We start from the raw sequence: 18,576 nt of genomic DNA, 5'->3' as shown, positions 1-18,576 counted from the left end.
TCATCTTCATTTAAACGTCAAAAGTGGACAATGACATGACTCCGCTCACAAAAACTGTTATAAGTTTGGATTACAAGCACTTTCACCCATCTGTCTCCCCCGTGTATTTATGAACGTGATGTGTGAGTGAGTAAGTGGAGGGGCAGAGTCCGTCAGTCAAATCAAATCAAATCAAATCAATTTATTTTTGTAAGGCCCAAAATCACAACAACAGTTGCCTCTGAGGGCCACAGGGAGAAATGAATCAACAATGTCTGTGGTGGCGATGAAGTCAGACAATGTCTGTGGTGGCGAGGGACGATGTCCCAGGGTCCTCTGTCCTTAGACTCTCCTTCTCGGCCAGGAAAAACCAAAAAAAAACCTCTTTGGGAAAAAAGCGTAGAAACCTGGAGGAGTTCCAGTGAAGGAGAGATCCGACTCTCACAGACGGACAGACGGACACAAGGAGACTGGAGCTGGACCCACTCTTCAGGCAGAAGAGGGACCGACTGAGGCGAGCTGGACCCACTCTTCAGGCAGATGAGGGACCGTCTGAGTCGAGCTGGACCCACTCTTCAGGCAGATGAGGGACCGTCTGAGTCGAGCTGGACCCACTCTTCAGGCAGAAGAGGGACCGACTGAGTCGAGCTGGACCCACTCTTCAGGCAGAAGAGGGACCGTCTGAGTCGAGCTGGACCCACTCTTCAGGCAGAAGAGGGACCGACTGAGTCGAACTGGACCCACTCTTCAGGCAGAAGAGGGACCGTCGGAGGCGAGCTGGACCCACTCTTCAGGCAGAAGAGGGACCGTCTGAGTCGAGCTGGACCCACTCTTCAGGCAGAAGAGGGACCGTCGGAGGCGAGCTGGACCCACTCTTCAGGCAGATGAGGGACCGTCGGAGGCGAGCTGGACCCACTCTTCAGGCAGATGAGGGACCGACTGAGGCGAACTGGAGCCACTCTTCAGGCAGATGAGGGACCGACTGAGGCGAACTGGACCCACTCTTCAGGCAGATGAGGGACCGTCCACACAGGGCAGGGACCACTTCACCAGGGGAGGGGCATCTGGGTCCACAGGTCCTCAGGAGTGAGAGAAAGAAAAGAAGGCGGTGAACAGTTTGCAAGTGGAATCAAAAAATAAATATTGTTTGATAGCATAAGTAGTCAGAAGAAGAAGAGGATAGTGCTCAAGCTGTCATACTTCCCCCAGCATAGTTACTCCTAGGGCAGCGTAGCTGAAGCTGTGGGTTTATCAGTCGACCCGAGGGCTGCCATGGTAACGGATCCACTGGAACATCACCACCCAGAATGAGGAGTAAAAAAATATGAAATGTTAACATCAGTAAATAGTTTTTACACAAAGAAAGTATATTTAATTGAGGGTACTGAATGTATTGATTAGAAAGTTGCATTTTCTAACTTCACAATGTGGTATTGGATGTATTCTTACATTTATCTATAATTTTACTTCAATCAATCAATCAAATGTATTTATAGAGCGCAATTTGTACTAAGCGCAATTTAAAGTGCTTTACAGTGTTAAAAACGCATTTAAAAAAAATATAAAACAGGGTATGTCAATTTTCTTATTTAATTTTTTTTTTTTTTAACATATGTTACTTCTGCTTGTTTTGTACTTTGGAGACCTTGTGTTTGTAAAATGTGCTATACAAATAAAGCTGGATTGGATTTGATTGGAAAATAAATAAATAAAAACACAAAAGCAAATTAACACGGCATTTAAAATATTAAAAAAATATTTCAGTAGGCGGAGCTACACTCTTTAGCTTAGATTTAAACACAGCCATCTTCATCAACAGCTGTTATCTGAAAAACACACACATACACATACATTTTTGTGCAACGTTTATGTTGGACCTGACCTTCCAGTCCCTCTTTTCTGAATCCTGTTTACACAACCAGTGAATGGAGAAACACGCGCCTCATTACAGAAACAAAAACAGCCAAAAACGACTCCACAATGCTGACAAAATATTCCGCTGCACCTGCAAATGCCCGAGGACAGCTGGAGTACGATACAGGCGCTACGCAACAGAGAGGGAATAAAAATCAACCAGAAATACTGACACAACTACTGTCTGTACAAACAAACAAACTCATTTCCGCGCCAGGTTCACGTGTTATCGGCTTTTTAAAATCTGACAGACATTGATGGATGGCCTAGTATAAACGGAACAACCTTTATAATGAATTTTTTGCATTGAAATGGCCGCTTCCGGCACTTGTCAAACACATAACAAATCTCTAAAGGAGAACGTCCCAACAGGTGCTTCTCCGCGCTAATTGCTCTATAAGCGTCCCATCATGCCTCGGGGCGTGTGTGAAATGATAATTGTAGGATGGATCGAGGTAATTCGTAGCAGGGAGAGTAATATTAAGGAATGGCGCTAAAATGTGCCGCGTGTGAGTAAACAGTTGAATGGGACATCTGCCTTTTTGTGAATGGCAAGCAGGAAATTGTGCTTAATGGGCTAAATCTGATGAGAGATGAAAGGGCCCGTGCATGAATTAGCAAAGCATTTTTTGGACAACGAAAAATTTGAAAGTGCAATAACAGTGTGGGGGAAATTATACTGTGAAATTAATTTTAATGTCTTATTTGAGACTGGCACTTTTTGCTGAAGTAAAAGCTCAGAAAAAGAATGATCCTTGCCTGGGAAGCACAATAGATTTTACTGACCACCTTCGTAAGTCTGTACATTTTACTGACTTTCATACTGGTTGAGTACAAATGCATTTCTTTTTGTTAATTAATTAATGTAATGTATTTAATGTATTTATTTCTGTATTCTTATTTATCTATTTATAACGCACTGCTGTAGACAAGCAGTAAAGGTCACAAAACTTTACTGTTCAATTAAATTCCATTTATTTTTGCAGATTAACCAACGTTCACAGGAATTGAGCAAATGGTTAACTGTCCTCAGACCCTCCTTTGCAAGGAAATAAATCAATAAATAAACTGTGGGAAAAAGTACAAACCTTGAGGAGAGGCAGAGTGAAGGCAAGGCAAGGCAAGGCAAGTTTATTTGTAGAGCACATTTCATACACAAGGCAATTCAAAGTGCTTCACAGCAGGAAAAATGCATTCAAATCACAAAGAAATTACAGAAACAGAAATACAATAAAATTAACTAAATTAAAAATTATCAATCCAACTGATTTTCTAAACTAATAAAATCACAAACAAAAGAGAAGAGTGCAAAGAAAAAATCCTTTCAGCCATATGCGCAGCTAAACAAAACTGTCTTTAGCTTAGATTTGAACATTGTCAGAGTAGAAGCCTGTCTCACATCTTCAGGAAGACTGTTCCAGATTTTAGCTGCATAAAACTGAAACGCAGACGGAGAAATCCAGACAGGCTCTAGATCAGGGGTGGCCAATTATTTTCCTCCGAGGGCCATATTCGAATCCAGGCAAGTAGCAGAGGGCCGGCCCGCGATCATTGGTGTGAAAAAAAACAAAAATCCCAATTAAATATATCCCAAAAAAATTATATCAAATAAAATATAACTTTTCTGTCAAATATAGGCTATTGAATCTATTATTTAATTCATTTCACGTCATATTTATTATGCCTGAGGGCAAAAAAGAAAGAAAAAAAAAGTAGTTTGCCCACCCCTGCTCTAGAGAGATATGCAATAGAAAACTACAATGTTATGGTGTGATTAAAAAAAAGGGGTAGGGGCAGGAGCAGGAGCAGGAGCTGGAGCTGGAGCAGGAGCTGGAGCAGGAGCTGGAGCAGTAGCAGGAGCAGGGGCTGGAGCAGGGGCAGGAGCAGGAGAAGGAGCAGGGGCAGGAGCAGGAGCAGTAGCAGGAGCAGTAGCAGGAGCAGGGGCAGGAGCAGGAGCAGGGGCTGGAGCAGGAGCAGTGGCAGGAGCAAGAGCAGGAGCAGTGGCCGGAGCAGGAGCAGGAGCTGGAGCAGGAGCAGTGGCAGGAGCAAGAGCAGGAGCAGTGGCAGGAGCAGGAGCAGGAGCAGGAGCTGGAGCTGGAGCAGGAGCTGGAGCAGGAGCAGTAGCAGGGGCAGGACCAGGAGCTGGAGCAGGAGCAGGAGCTGGAGCAGGAGCAGTGGCAGGAGCAGGAGCAGGAGCTGGAGCAGGAGCTGGAGCAGGAGCAGGAGCAGGAGCAGTAGCAGTAGCAGGGGCAGGAGCTGGAGCAGGAGCTGGAGCAGGAGCTGGAGCAGGAGCAGTGGCAGGAGCAGGAGCAGGTGCAGGAGCAGGAGCAGTAGCAGTAGCAGTAGCAGTAGCAGGGGCAGGACCAGGAGCTGGAGCAGGAGCAGGAGCTGGAGCAGGAGCAGTGGCAGGAGCAGGAGCAGGAGCTGGAGCAGGAGCTGGAGCAGGAGCAGGAGCAGGAGCTGGAGCAGGAGCAGTGGCAGGAGCAGGAGCAGGAGCAGGAGCTGGAGCAGGAGCTGGAGCAGGAGCAGGAGCTGGAGCTGGAGCAGGAGCTGGAGCAGGAGCAGTGGCAGGAGCAGGAGCAGGAGCTGGAGCTGGAGCAGGAGCTGGAGCAGGAGCAGTGGCAGGAGCAGGAGCAGGTGCAGGAGCAGGAGCAGGAGCTGGAGCAGGAGCTGGAGCAGGAGCAGGAGCTGGAGCTGGAGCAGGAGCAGGAGCAGTGGCAGGAGCTGGAGCAGGACCAGGAGCTGGAGCAGGAGCAGGAGCTGGAGCAGGAGCAGTGGCAGGAGCAGGAGCTGGAGCAGGAGCAGGAGCAGGAGCTGGAGCTGGAGCAGGAGCAGTGGCAGGAGCAGGAGCAGGACCAAGAGCTGGAGCAGGAGCAGGAGCAGGAGCTGGAGCAGGAGCAGTGGCAGGAGCAGGAGCAGGAGCTGGAGCTGGAGCAGGAGCAGGAGCTGGAGCTGGAGCAGGAGCAGGAGCAGGAGCTGGAGCTGGAGCAGGAGCAGTGGCAGGAGCAGGAGCAGGAGCAGGAGCTGGAGCTGGAGCAGTGGCAGGAGCTGGAGCAGGAGCAGGAGCTGGAGCAGGAGCAGGAGCAGGAGCTGGAGCAGGAGCAGGAGCTGGAGCAGGAGCAGGAGCTGGAGCAGGAGCTGGAGCAGGAGCAGGAGCTGGAGCAGGAGCAGGAGCAGGAGCAGGAGCTGGAGCAGGAGCAGTGGCAGGAGCAGGAGCTGGAGCAGGAGCAGGAGCAGGAGCTGGAGCAGGAGCAGGAGCTGGAGCTGGAGCAGGAGCAGTGGCAGGAGCAGGAGCAGGAGCTGGAGCAGGAGCAGGAGCAGGAGCTGGAGCAGGAGCTGGAGCTGGAGCAGGAGCAGTGGCAGGAGCAGGAGCAGGAGCTGGAGCAGGAGCAGGAGCTGGAGCTGGAGCAGGAGCAGGAGCTGGAGCAGGAGCTGGAGCAGTAGCAGGAGCAGGGGCTGGAGCAGGGGCAGGAGCAGGAGAAGGAGCAGGGGCAGGAGCAGGAACAGTAGCAGGAGCAGTAGCAGGAGCAGGAGCAGGGGCAGGAGCAGGAGCAGGGGCTGGAGCAGGAGCAGTGGCAGGAGCAAGAGCAGGAGCAGTGGCCGGAGCAGGAGCAGGAGCTGGAGCAGGAGCAGTGGCAGGAGCAAGAGCAGGAGCAGTGGCAGGAGCAGGAGCAGGAGCAGGAGCTGGAGCTGGAGCAGGAGCTGGAGCAGGAGCAGTAGCAGGGGCAGGACCAGGAGCTGGAGCAGGAGCAGGAGCTGGAGCAGGAGCAGTGGCAGGAGCAGGAGCTGGAGCAGGAGCTGGAGCAGGAGCAGGAGCAGTAGCAGGGGCAGGAGCTGGAGCAGGAGCTGGAGCAGGAGCAGGAGCTGGAGCAGGAGCAGTGGCAGGAGCAGGAGCAGGTGCAGGAGCAGGAGCAGTAGCAGTAGCAGTAGCAGTAGCAGTAGCAGGGGCAGGACCAGGAGCTGGAGCAGGAGCAGGAGCTGGAGCAGGAGCAGTGGCAGGAGCAGGAGCTGGAGCAGGAGCTGGAGCAGGAGCTGGAGCAGGAGCAGTGGCAGGAGCAGGAGCAGGAGCTGGAGCAGGAGCTGGAGCAGGAGCAGGAGCTGGAGCTGGAGCAGGAGCTGGAGCAGGAGCAGTGGCAGGAGCAGGAGCAGGAGCTGGAGCTGGAGCAGGAGCAGGAGCTGGAGCAGGAGCAGTGGCAGGAGCAGGAGCAGGAGCAGGTGCAGGAGCAGGAGCAGGAGCTGGAGCAGGAGCTGGAGCTGGAGCAGGAGCAGGAGCAGGAGCTGGAGCTGGAGCAGGAGCAGTGGCAGGAGCAGGAGCAGGAGCAGGAGCAGGAGCAGGAGCAGGAGCAGGAGCTGGAGCTGGAGCAGGAGCAGGAGCAGGAGCAGTAGAAGTAGCAGTAGCAGGGGCAGGACCAGGAGCTGGAGCAGGAGCAGGAGCTGGAGCAGGAGCAGTGGCAGGAGCAGGAGCAGGAGCTGGAGCTGGAGCAGGAGCAGGAGCAGGAGCAGGAGCTGGAGCTGGAGCAGGAGCAGTGGCAGGAGCAGGACCAGGAGCTGGAGCAGGAGCAGGAGCTGGAGCAGGAGCAGTGGCAGGAGCAGGAGCAGGAGCTGGAGCTGGAGCAGGAGCAGGAGCTGGAGCTGGAGCAGGAGCAGGAGCTGGAGCTGGAGCAGGAGCAGTGGCAGGAGCAGGAGCAGGAGCAGGAGCTGGAGCAGTGGCAGGAGCTGGAGCAGGAGCAGGAGCTGGAGCAGGAGCTGGAGCAGGAGCAGGAGCTGGAGCAGGAGCAGGAGCTGGAGCAGGAGCAGGAGCAGGAGCTGGAGCAGGAGCTGGAGCAGGAGCAGGAGCAGGAGCAGGAGCTGGAGCAGGAGCAGGAGCTGGAGCAGGAGCAGTGGCAGGAGCAGGAGCTGGAGCAGGAGCAGGAGCAGGAGCTGGAGCAGGAGCAGGAGCAGGAGCAGGAGCTGGAGCTGGAGCAGGAGCAGTGGCAGGAGCAGGAGCAGGAGCTGGAGCAGGAGCAGGAGCAGGAGCTGGAGCAGGAGCTGGAGCTGGAGCAGGAGCAGTGGCAGGAGCAGGAGCAGGTGCAGGAGCTGGAGCAGGAGCAGGAGCAGTAGCAGTAGCAGGGGCAGGAGCTGGAGCAGGAGCTGGAGCAGGAGCAGGAGCTGGAGCAGGAGCAGTGGCAGGAGCAGGAGCAGGTGCAGGAGCAGGAGCAGTAGCAGTAGCAGTAGCAGTAGCAGTAGCAGGGGCAGGACCAGGAGCTGGAGCTGGAGCAGGAGCAGGAGCTGGAGCAGGAGCAGTGGCAGGAGCAGGAGCTGGAGCAGGAGCTGGAGCAGGAGCTGGAGCAGGAGCAGTGGCAGGAGCAGGAGCAGGAGCAGGAGCTGGAGCAGGAGCTGGAGCAGGAGCTGGAGCAGGAGCAGGAGCTGGAGCTGGAGCAGGAGCTGGAGCAGGAGCAGTGGCAGGAGCAGGAGCAGGAGCTGGAGCTGGAGCAGGAGCAGGAGCTGGAGCAGGAGCAGTGGCAGGAGCAGGAGCAGGTGCAGGAGCAGGAGCAGGAGCTGGAGCAGGAGCTGGAGCAGGAGCAGGAGCAGGAGCTGGAGCTGGAGCAGGAGCAGTGGCAGGAGCAGGAGCAGGAGCAGGAGCAGGAGCTGGAGCTGGAGCAGGAGCAGGAGCAGGAGCAGTAGAAGTAGCAGTAGCAGGGGCAGGACCAGGAGCTGGAGCAGGAGCAGGAGCTGGACCAGGAGCAGTGGCAGGAGCAGGAGCAGGAGCTGGAGCTGGAGCAGGAGCAGGAGCAGGAGCAGGAGCAGGAGCAGGAGCTGGAGCTGGAGCAGGAGCAGTGGCAGGAGCAGGAGCAGGACCAGGAGCTGGAGCAGGAGCAGGAGCAGGAGCAGGAGCTGGAGCTGGAGCAGGAGCAGTGGCAGGAGCAGGAGCAGGAGCAGGAGCTGGAGCAGTGGCAGGAGCTGGAGCAGGAGCAGGAGCTGGAGCAGGAGCAGGAGCAGGAGCTGGAGCAGGAGCAGGAGCAGGAGCTGGAGCAGGAGCTGGAGCAGGAGCAGGAGCAGGAGCTGGAGCTGGAGCTGGAGCAGGAGCAGTGGCAGGAGCAGGAGCAGGAGCTGGAGCAGGAGCAGGAGCAGGAGCAGGAGCTGGAGCAGGAGCTGGAGCAGGAGCTGGAGCTGGAGCAGGAGCAGTGGCAGGAGCAGGAGCAGGAGCTGGAGCAGGAGCAGGAGCAGGAGCAGGAGCTGGAGCAGGAGCTGGAGCTGGAGCTGGAGCAGGAGCTGGAGCGTAAAGTAGCAGCTCTGACAAGTACAGAAGAGCCAGCCAATTCAAGCAGAAAGCCATCAGAGTTCTGTAAAATGTGAACTTTATTGTGCTATTGTGTCATTTTACTTGTATTTTTGTAAGACTGTTTACATTTGAAATGCATGATTTGTCACTACAAGGGCCAAGCTCAGTCACATAAGGAAGTCTGAGTCTCTAGAAGAAGGAAGAACATGCCATTTCGAGGTATAAATCTAGATGTAGATACTTGGTATAGGTAGCAAATATATCTCCTTTTATATCGATTCAAATGTACTGAGGTAAAGATTTTTTTTTTTTTTAAATAATAGAACAAAATAATAATACATGAACATAACTAGATGATCTTCTCAAACCTCATGTAACTAAAGCCTCGCAAAACTATAACCATAAAATTCTGAAAATGACGGGACTAAATGCCTTAGAGTAATATATTAGGAGGTTATCTGAGCCATTCATTTTAAGTATGGGCTATTACACGGTTTTGTAACTTTGAAGGTCAACCACCACAAATCATGTGTCATTCCGGTCTGTTTTATCAAGGTTCGAGATTCAGTTTCAGCCACATTTTTCACCATCATCATCCGTCGTTACATTGACATTTAAGACATCCTCAAGCCATCTCAAAGAATCTTAACTGCGGCTTAATTGCTGGCTGTTGTTCCACTCATTATGATCTTTTTTAGGATGTAACCCTCCTTAAAAGCGGCTAAAAGGTTCTAATCACAGCGCATCACTCTATATCTTTGGTGTCCTTAGTCACCAATAACCCTTTGAACCGGGTCGAGATATAGCTGCGATGCTGAGTCTCCGTAAGGATATTTGACTCATGTTTAAATGCCAAATAGAAAGTGTCAAAGGTGTTGCCCGGTGGTCGAGTGGCGGCATTGCACGTGCCAAGGTCCACGTGAAGCCAGGCACAGTGTCGTGAGTTCCAATTCTGACCATTTACAGCATGTCCTCCCTTCGCTCTCATCTCATCAAGGCCAAAAAATCCTAAAAAAAAAGAGAAAGTGTCAGGAGCAGTTGGCGACCGCAGTGCTGGGGGGACCCATCTCAAGATCTAGAGCACAGCTTGGTCAGGATTATTTTAGCTGGAGGATTAGTACTGTAAATATTTTGTTGCATCTTTCAGGTTGAACATCCAGAGGAAATTCAGGCCATAGGCAAGGCAAGTTTATTTGTAGAGCACATTTCATACACAAGGCAATTCAAAGTGCTTCACACAACAGGAAAAACGCACTAAAATCACAAAGAAATGACAGACCACACACATAGCATTCCAGACACTCCCACATTTCCCATATTTATTTGACGTTGCAGCATGACAGTTGTCTCCGGGATGGACACATCAATTTTAGATTGATTCTTTCCCATATCAGCGCGCTATCTGCAAACTGCACACGTCTGTGCTGCCAACTGGTCAATGATCAATTCGCCAGATCTCAAAGGGCAAAAGCAATAGGCCAAAGCAAAGGATCACTGTGTATATTTCATTTTTTTATTTATAGTAGAGAATATGTATAAAAAAACATGTATATATATATATTTTTTTTTTGCCTAGTCTGTCAAATTACAGTATACTGAGTCAGCTTGATGATAACAGTGAAAATACAAAAAGACCTGTGGAACAGTACACATGAAAACTCTTCATTTTTTAAATAATTCTACAGGATACTTTGCTGAGACAAGCTCTGACTTATCGTTCTTCATGATCCAGTTTTATTTTTTTAATGTCAAATGTGGAGCATTCTAGACAGAGCAAGTCAGACATTTTTTTAGATGGTGGAAAACTAGACATAGGGAAAACATCACACGAATCAAACTTGGGACCGTCCTGTGAGGAGACAAGGGCATTGTCACAGGCCATGTCTCCTTCATCATGTCTCCTTTTTTTTTGTCACTTCTTTTCAGTTTATGGGCTTTTGTTTTGTTAGGCCTTTAGTGACTCATCCATTTTGAGACTAATGATTTCCCTTCGTTTAATACTTGTTATTTTGACTTCATTTGTTTAATCTTACCTTTCCATTCCTCGCCCGAGATCTGAACCCAGGATCTCTCATCTTCACCATGCTTTGGTACAAGAGCTCAGGAAGAAAGACAATCAGAACTACTTACAGCTCTTGAACATTGTTACAGAGAACTCAAATATTCTCTATGCCTTTTCTATGGCTTTACTTGAAATAGAAATCAGCTCCAATCATTCACGGTGCCTCACCTTTGCGCTCGTCCGCCCACTTCTTGTGTCTTCCCTCCCACTAAAGCAATCAAAGCCGCTTCTCTACTTTGTCTATTGTGGACCAATTTTAATAACAAGCTGCTTTAAGGGAAAGAGCAGCGCAGATGTTCTTTTGAGTGAAATAAGAAGTTAATACAAGAAGAGTTTGAGCAGTTCTTCCCACAAGTTCACCAGACTGTCCTTGTGATGTAAACATTTGAATCATACTAGGTTGTAAAACATTTGATCCTTTGCATCTTACAGCCAAATTATGAATGCTGATGCCGTCTAACAGCGCGATATGCAACTGTGTAATCTCTAGTGTCTATGTACTCTGAACACTTCATGACAAAGTTAATCGTCCCTTGATGTAAAGTGATCTGAATGCTCAAAAGAGGTAGAAAAAGAAACGTTTCCCTCCACAGCAAGGTGGCTGGTTGTGACGGTAAGTGGCTCTGTCCCAATACTTGCACCATGCTCTACTGAACCCTTGACTGAAGTGTGCTTTTTCTGAAAGTTTTTAAGTGGCCAAGGAGCATGGGAGGTAAACAGGAGAATTGGGAGAGTCTGCACTTCAGAGCGTTGTGAATGTGATGAAAAAAAGCAGCAAGAGTAATACAACTGTTAGTTGTGTTGTTGAACCACAGTTGAATTAATCACAAAGCCACAGCTCATCATTTGCTGAAATGGCCACGAACAAATGAAATCAGTGTTCACCAATGTATTTAAAATATCATCAGTTTAATTGCCATTGTTCCTTGCCATTGTTTCCTGTTAGCTTCAATTCATCCATCCATTTTCCCTTTCGGGGTTGCGGGTGACTGGAGCCTATACCAGTGACTTCGGGCCTATTTTGCCTAACACTTTGGACGGTGGAAGCCGGAGAACCCACGGTAACATGGGGAGGACATGCAGACTCCACTCAGAGAGATCATGTGATGTTGGTAAAGGCAAGAGCGCTAACGGCCTTTGCCACCGTGCACCCCACACATACAGCTTCCATTTCAATTTGATTCAATTTATTTTTGTAAATTGAATTTTGTAACGCCCAAAATCACAACAGTGGTCGTCTCGGATGGCGACAGTCAAAAAAACCCAGATTAAACAGTGTCTGTCCTTAGACCCTCCTTCTTGGGCAGGAAAAACTTCAAAAAACCTCCTTGGGAAAAAGTTCTCGCCGCTAAGTTGCTAAGGCAGCTGCGCTGTGTCTTTTGAAAACATGACAATGAAATGCATTGTGGGGAATGTATTTGCCTGAAGTCTGCCTCACTCTACACTTGCTGGAAGCGCGGAGAAACGTTGTAAGAAATGGGACACCGTGCACACTTCAGCTTTGGGGCCAGAATATACCTTGTTTGCCATGTTTACAACAGACAGATAAAAGGAACCGATGATTACACCTTAGGCAGATACACCATGGACAGCGACCAGCTCGTTCAGTTGAGGAGCATCCAGTACCACTTTCCTCGGGGTGTGGAAGACGGAGCAAAACATGTGAACAGCACTGAACAGACTACAGGTGAACTAGGGTTAAAATATGAAATAATAGCCATGTTGTTCTTAATATTCAGGCACAGTTCCATCCATGTAAACAGGGCCTAATCAACAGTGATTAAAGGCTAAAAATAAAGTGAGAATATAGTTGCAGAGAGGTGCGATTTCATGGCAGGTGAGGTGAGGGGGAGTGAGGGTGCCAGAGCCAGAGAGTGAAAATGTAACACTGTAAGGGTGAACTCATTTGTCTGGTGGAAGGAAGAGGCGCTGTTTGCCTTTAGTCGTCGAGTCAATTATAAAGTCGATGGGAGTCTTTCTCGTTCAAAAAATGCATTAGTCGACCAATATGTAGTAGGATTATAAGCATCAGAGAGGAGAAAGCGTGAGGTGAGTTGGAGTTTTGGGGCGTGGCTGTACAGTTTAATCTGCTATTTCACTGATGAAGATGAAGGGTAATTGTGAACGCGCAAGCAAACTCTGGTCCGGCTGGAAAGGTTGGTCTCGACCTGAATCGAACTCTTGCACAATCGGTCTGAATTGTGAAATGCAAACGAACCAGAGAGCGGATCAAAACCAGGAAGTGAGCCGCGCTGAGATGCACACGAGGCTCGGAATCCAAACAAATCAATGACGGGACAAATGACGCGCAGAACGACGTGAAAGTAACAGGAGCAGGTCAAAGTCTGGTTTAATTATAACTAATTATCATCACACTGAAAATATATCACCGTTTCCAGTGAATTATTACAGAAATAACAATATTACAAAGCTATATGGAACAGAACAAAGAAAATAATGCTTTAGCTGGCTTTATTGTGAATAAAATGTCCTATTATTCACCCATGAGTAAGCTCTGCAGGTAAATGTAATGGTCTCCTGCCTTTCAGAGCCTGTGTTTATAAAACCGCCGAGATTTTTATCACATTTTTCATTACACTGGGCATTACGAGTGAGCCCAGCGCATTCAGCCTGTTTCTGTAATCTATTAGTTTACACTGCCTCACCTGAAATGACTCTTTGTTGCCCTAACAGCCCTGTAATTTGCTGGCTGCAGCTCCCTCTTCCCCGATGAGTACCTGATTAGCATCTGACCGGCCTGAGCTGATTCCTGACCATGGTTTCTAAATGTAAAAAAAAGAAAGAAAAAAACGGTAGATTGAAGCTTAAACCTCCATTTTTGTTTAAAGATGGCCTCTTTAACTCTTCTTTCAAACCATCTCTTCTCCCTGCGTAGAATCTTCACCTCGCTGTCTTCAAAAGAGTAGTGTGTGGCTTTAAGATGAAGATGCACGGCGCTCTGTAAGTCATTTCAATTTGAATCTATTTTTGTAATGCCCACGAGCGAGTCAACTGTGCAATACATAGTCTCACCAATGTATCGCTCTTTGCAACTTTCCTCACTGCATTATTCATGTGAACGTAAATAACACACAATTGAAATAAATAGAAAATACACTTCATTGCTTTGTTTTTGTGAGGCCAGTTTTGTCTTAAAGTGTTGCGCCGTTTGCGGTGTTCGACAGCTAATGGCATCCCGAGTTCAGATGTGAGTATATTTTTACTTTCAAGTATATTATGGGGCCCGTGAGCTTTTTTGGACAAGGCAGCGTGAAATAGGGATGAGAGAGGGGAGGATATTCAGCAACCTCTCAACACCACAACTGGCTGCACATAACCACTCAGAGGCCATATATACCATATTTTCTGGTATATAAGTCGCACTGGACTATAAGTCGCACCAGCCAAAAGTTGCATTATAGAGACGAAAAAAACATTAAAGTCGCACTGGAGTATGAAATGGGGTTGCAAGTGGGAAAATAATGAATAATATCACATATAAGTCGCTCCGGAGTATATGTATATAAGTATAAGTATATAAGTATAAGTATATAAGTATAAGTTGCACCCCGGATAAAATCTATGAAAAACGTTTAGTCTGGAAAATACAGTATATATATTGCTGTTTTCCAAGTAATGTCCGTGTTGTATTGTTTTGATCTGCTCTTTTTGTAGTTTTTTCATGTAGCTTCAACTATCCAACATATTTGCTTCATGATAATAGTAATATTCATTTAGTTATTAAGTTAAGGATACCGCGAGATTGAGATGATTAATCTATTTTTCCACTTGGTCTTACTTTCCATCTATCTCCCGTCTAGTAGTGCATGTTATTGCTATCACCTTTGTGACGTCTCATAAAACTGGCCGGCTTGCACACTCCACCACACGTCATTCACCCGTTGCCATCTGATGCCTCTATTTTAGCCGACGTCGATTGAAGCGCCCAATGGCGTCACAGCAGTTGAATTTAATCCCTGGTAAGATGCTGGACACGCCGCTCGGACCAAACCAATATAACGGCCCGCTGAAAAGTGCTAAAAATGGAAATCTAAGAAGCTTTGTCATCCGAACGGTTGAAGAATATGAGTCCATGATGAAACGCTTTGACGGCAGCATAAACACCACAGCTTATGGTGGATTTAGTAAAACGATGGATAACCTTTCAACATACCAGATGGTCAAAGACTTTTTGTTGCAAAGTATGTTTAATCCATAAAAACCTTTGCATGTGAATCTGACTACTTTTCAATTAGATGTCTAGTGGCAAATCACAGCTCCTAAGTTCAAAAAAATCAAACAAATCGATGAAACAATGACATTGATAACATTTTTCACAATTTGATGTTGTTCCTAGTGCTTGTTTGTCCATTATTGGCTAAATATTATACATTGTTGCAAGACATGTTGCCAGAGTATTGTATTTTTGTGGTTTTCTTCTTATCTGAGCAATAGAATATTTGTGTGTGTAAAAAAAACATACTATATCTTTGAAGTTTTTGCGTGGGGTTCCTCAGGGGTTAGTGTTGGGTCCAGTTTTGTTTGCGGTAATTATCCGGAATCAGAAAAAAATTCAATCAGAAAAACATATAGCAATGAACAACAATAAAAGCTGTATCAAATAAGACATGCATTAAACAATAAAGTAAATATACTAATACAGCCCTCTAGTTGAACGCATTGTGACATTCAGTTGTATTGTTCTGTCAGTTGGATGGTGGCATTGCACAACAGTCAGTTCATCCTCTGACCGAGTATACAATCAACAGAAAAAGCCTGCGGAGAACTACCATTAGCTGCAAAGAAAACACTTTAAGAAGATGAAACCACACAAATCAATTGCATTTATAAACTGACAAATCCACCAATTCATCTAACTTTACGAAAATCCCTCTTCCGTCCCTGCCGAGTCCCAAAATAGTATTGGGATTTCCTATTTGCCAAATTACGCAACCAGCTCAGACAGGGAGGTTGTAAAATCGGATGACCACGTGCACTGCAACCTTTTTTATTAGTAATACCGGCCGGCTCTGTCCAGATGGGCCCCTCTCGGTCTCGTGTTTAAATCATTTCACTGAGGGCTGTCCCCATCCTAATCCCCTCCAGTCTGCCCTTGTGTGCCTTCTAAAAAGTACACACCCAGACAATGCACCTCAATCAGCCTGACATTTCAAAGCATGTAGTACTGTAAATCCTAGCATCACCTGGATGTAACAATGGAAAAACGTTGTAGAAAAAGATTCAGTTGAAGTCATCCAAGAGTCATTCTCAATCTGCGGATCAAGTCAGATATTTACCCTACTCTGTGTTGGCTCTGTGGTCCTAAAATTGCGTGTCTTCTTTGCTGATAAAGCCTCTGTTTAGTCTCATCTATGCACCGCTCTTAACAACTTTCTTCACTGCATTAGATTGAGTTAGAGTGTTGTTTTGTTTAAAATAAACAGGAATTTTGTGTTGTCTGAAATTATTTTGCAGCTTTTCTGACAGTCCAGAGACATAAGGGGACATAAGGGACTCCATTTTTTCTTGGTTCTGTTTCCCTTTTGTCCTGCTTTTTAGTTTTATTCACTTTGTTAGGAGCCCAATAGGTGAAAATTAACAGCCATTGCACAAGACGCTTTATTATCACAGAAGACACACAAATTCAGGACCACAGAGCGCCGTGCATCTTCATCTTAAAGCCACTTGTTTGAAGACGGTGAGGTGAAGCTTTTAAACAGGGAGAAAAGATAGTTTCAAAGAGGAGTTAATTAAAAAGAAGAGAGAACAGTGTAGCAGTGTATTTTTATCGTGCTTTTCCACCTTCAAGACACTCACATTAAAAGGCGATGTGGGTGAAGTCTCTTGTTTAAGGGCACAACAGCATCTCCTCTAATCTTATAACGTGCTTGGCTAGTTATAAGGGAGATTTATATAGAACTAATTAAAATGAAGTACGCCTATATGTCTTATATTGGTCACAGCAGCTTGTCTGACACTGGTTCAGATTAACATTGCAACCCAGCTGTTACTTCTAACAAGCGTTAAAAATAAATACATTGTAAGACGTAACAAACTGAGGCACAATGTGGATGAATCATAATTGATAGGCTATGTTGGTGGACAAGTATGTTCTGCAGTTCCAACGGACAATGACATTTTGCATTTATTAACTGTGACGCATTTTGAATTCCCCCAAACAAAAACACATGTTGAATTTGGTTCAGACTTGGACTGAGGGGCGCACACATATTGTAAATGCAAGTGTTGTGCAGAATACAAATGCAGACGTGAAGGTCACCCACATTAGCGGCCCGAGCTCACATTTTTCACTTCTGTTGGAAATGGTTCAGCTCTGAATAGTACATTATGCTCACATATTAGTTTATTATTTTGGAGACTCGTGGCATTTATTGGAAGGATTTAAAACAGACAATTCAACATATCACAGCTTTAGCCTTTCAGACTTCCAGAACAAGGACAAGGTCTAATGTCACATCAATATCAAAGTTTGCGTTATATTAAATAAAAGCAGACATTGTAATATGTTGGTATAGGTCAAATGTTGAAGTAAAAGAAACATTGCTTTTCATTAATAATTCAATCGGTTCATCCACCACTGAGTATGAAGTGACAACTACATGTAAAAACTTGAGATGCTTTGTCAAGGCTGTAAAGTGAGGGCATCATTATAATTATTATTTAATGATACTGACTTTTATTTAACCAGAAAAGTCCCAAAAAGATTTAAAAAAAAAAACATTACAGGGGAAAACTGCCATGGCTTGAGAGGGTATATGGATGTCTTTTGTGGTAGAGAAAACAGCACGGGGAGAATATAGGTTTGGATCAGGTGACATTACAATGATACTTATAGTTTCAAACTGATCTGGAGCAGGTCCAAATTCCTATGATGGATTTTGCTGTTTAACTGTCTGATTGCAGATTTGTTGACCTGGTTTATGGTTCATATTTCTGTAATGTCTGTGCCTATCCACATGGAACAAAAACTGGCACAAAGTTCAACATGTGTCAGCACATAATAAACAAAAGTGTGTTGTTGTTGTTGTTTTTTCACACAATAGCCTCAGAAAGTGGTGCCATTATTACATTTAAAATAGCTGATGGTTGTTGGTTTAAAAGACTTAAATATGGGATCAACATTTCAGATCTCAAATCCCAAACAAATAATGCAATGTTTGTGGATTTCTATTTTGGATACTTATTTCAAAAATCTCCTACATAGTAACGTAGACCACTGGCACCAACTGAGATTATGACATCATCTAGCACATTATTGCAACCTTTTCAAATTCCCCACAGAAATGCCACCTCCCAAGCAGGAATCAAACCTTTGAGGCAAAAGTCCTGCTGCCTCACGGTGGCTTTGTCTGACTGGAAACTTCATTAAAAACCATAATTTTACTTTAGAATATAGATTTGCGTTATAATGGGGCGGAGTTAAGGGTAAGATTCCGTTCACTAAAGAAAGCTGTCGACTCTACACAAGAAGAGTGAAAACTTAATGGAGATGAAGGTAATCTTTGCGGAGCTCATGGGTCAATGATTTCTCCTCTAGCATGAGAAACACTGGAGCGAAGTGAGAACACGGTGAATACAGTGAATACAAATAGACAGTATCTCAGTATCATTAATGCACAATAGGCTTCACAGTTAACACTGGGGCCTGAGGGATGCTAGTCTTTAGTTTGAACCGTGCTACATACAGTTAAAAATGCAAAGGGCGCATAAACGGCCCCCTGGTGGAGAACAGAAAGTAAAATTCTCCATTATGAGTTAGTTCTTTTGATCGAGTGCCTAAAAATGTAGTGAAGCATTCGAGATGCTTTTAACGAGTGTCGTGCAGAGAGCTGAACCCATAGGCCACATGAGTTTAGAGAGAAACTCCCAAATGCTCTGCACTGGAAGTTCAACATGTTTTTATTGCATAATTAAGGAAGCGGAATAAGAACTGAATCTTATATGACTTTAAAATGCACTATTATACCGACGTAAATGAGCCAGTTTAGGAGATGTATTTTGAACCATAACTTCAAGAAATACAGTTTTTTCTTCCTATACTGTACTTATATGTTTCAAACTTTTTACGACTACGACTTTGCTACAGCTAAAGAACTAAACACTCTTGATCCGCGGTGAGGGAAGTTTGATTTGGTTCTAAAAGACCAATGAGTGTGTTCGTTTGATAAATCCTGACCACAGATGAAGTGGGGGGCGACTGCTGGCCACAGACTGGTGGTCAGTGCAGTGAATAACTCCAGTAGGTACATTAAGCGCAGGTTAGACTGTGTATGGTTTGGAGATTTGTGGTTAAAAAGCACTAATTATGATTTTTTTTTTGCGTCTCACAGTATTTTCA

General features: G+C 46.4%; 1 protein-coding gene across 2 annotated transcripts in view; it reads left to right on the top strand.

The window, feature by feature from the left end:
- LOC140371108 (mitogen-activated protein kinase kinase kinase 7-like) overlaps positions 1–7,974 on the top strand; it is a 298,187-nt gene extending 290,213 nt beyond the window's left edge. Inside the window, exon 14 of one of the 2 annotated variants that reach the window (XM_072458409.1) lies at positions 7,933–7,974. The gene's annotated coding sequence lies outside the window, so the exon portion shown is untranslated. Of the gene's footprint in view, positions 1–6,390; positions 6,423–7,932 lie in introns of those variants that run through there. The other variant, XM_072458410.1, reaches the window with a different exon arrangement.
- Positions 7,975–18,576: the final 10,602 nt, after the last annotated feature.

The sequence above is a fragment of the Eucyclogobius newberryi genome, unplaced genomic scaffold (genome assembly GCF_026437365.1).
Source record: "Eucyclogobius newberryi isolate DKJ021-1_F unplaced genomic scaffold, fEucNew1.0.hap1 SCAF_21, whole genome shotgun sequence".
Classification (NCBI taxonomy): domain Eukaryota; kingdom Metazoa; phylum Chordata; class Actinopteri; order Gobiiformes; family Gobiidae; genus Eucyclogobius; species Eucyclogobius newberryi.
The sequence above is the reverse complement of the archived record's forward strand: the minus strand, read 5'-3'. Positions and strand labels throughout refer to the sequence as shown.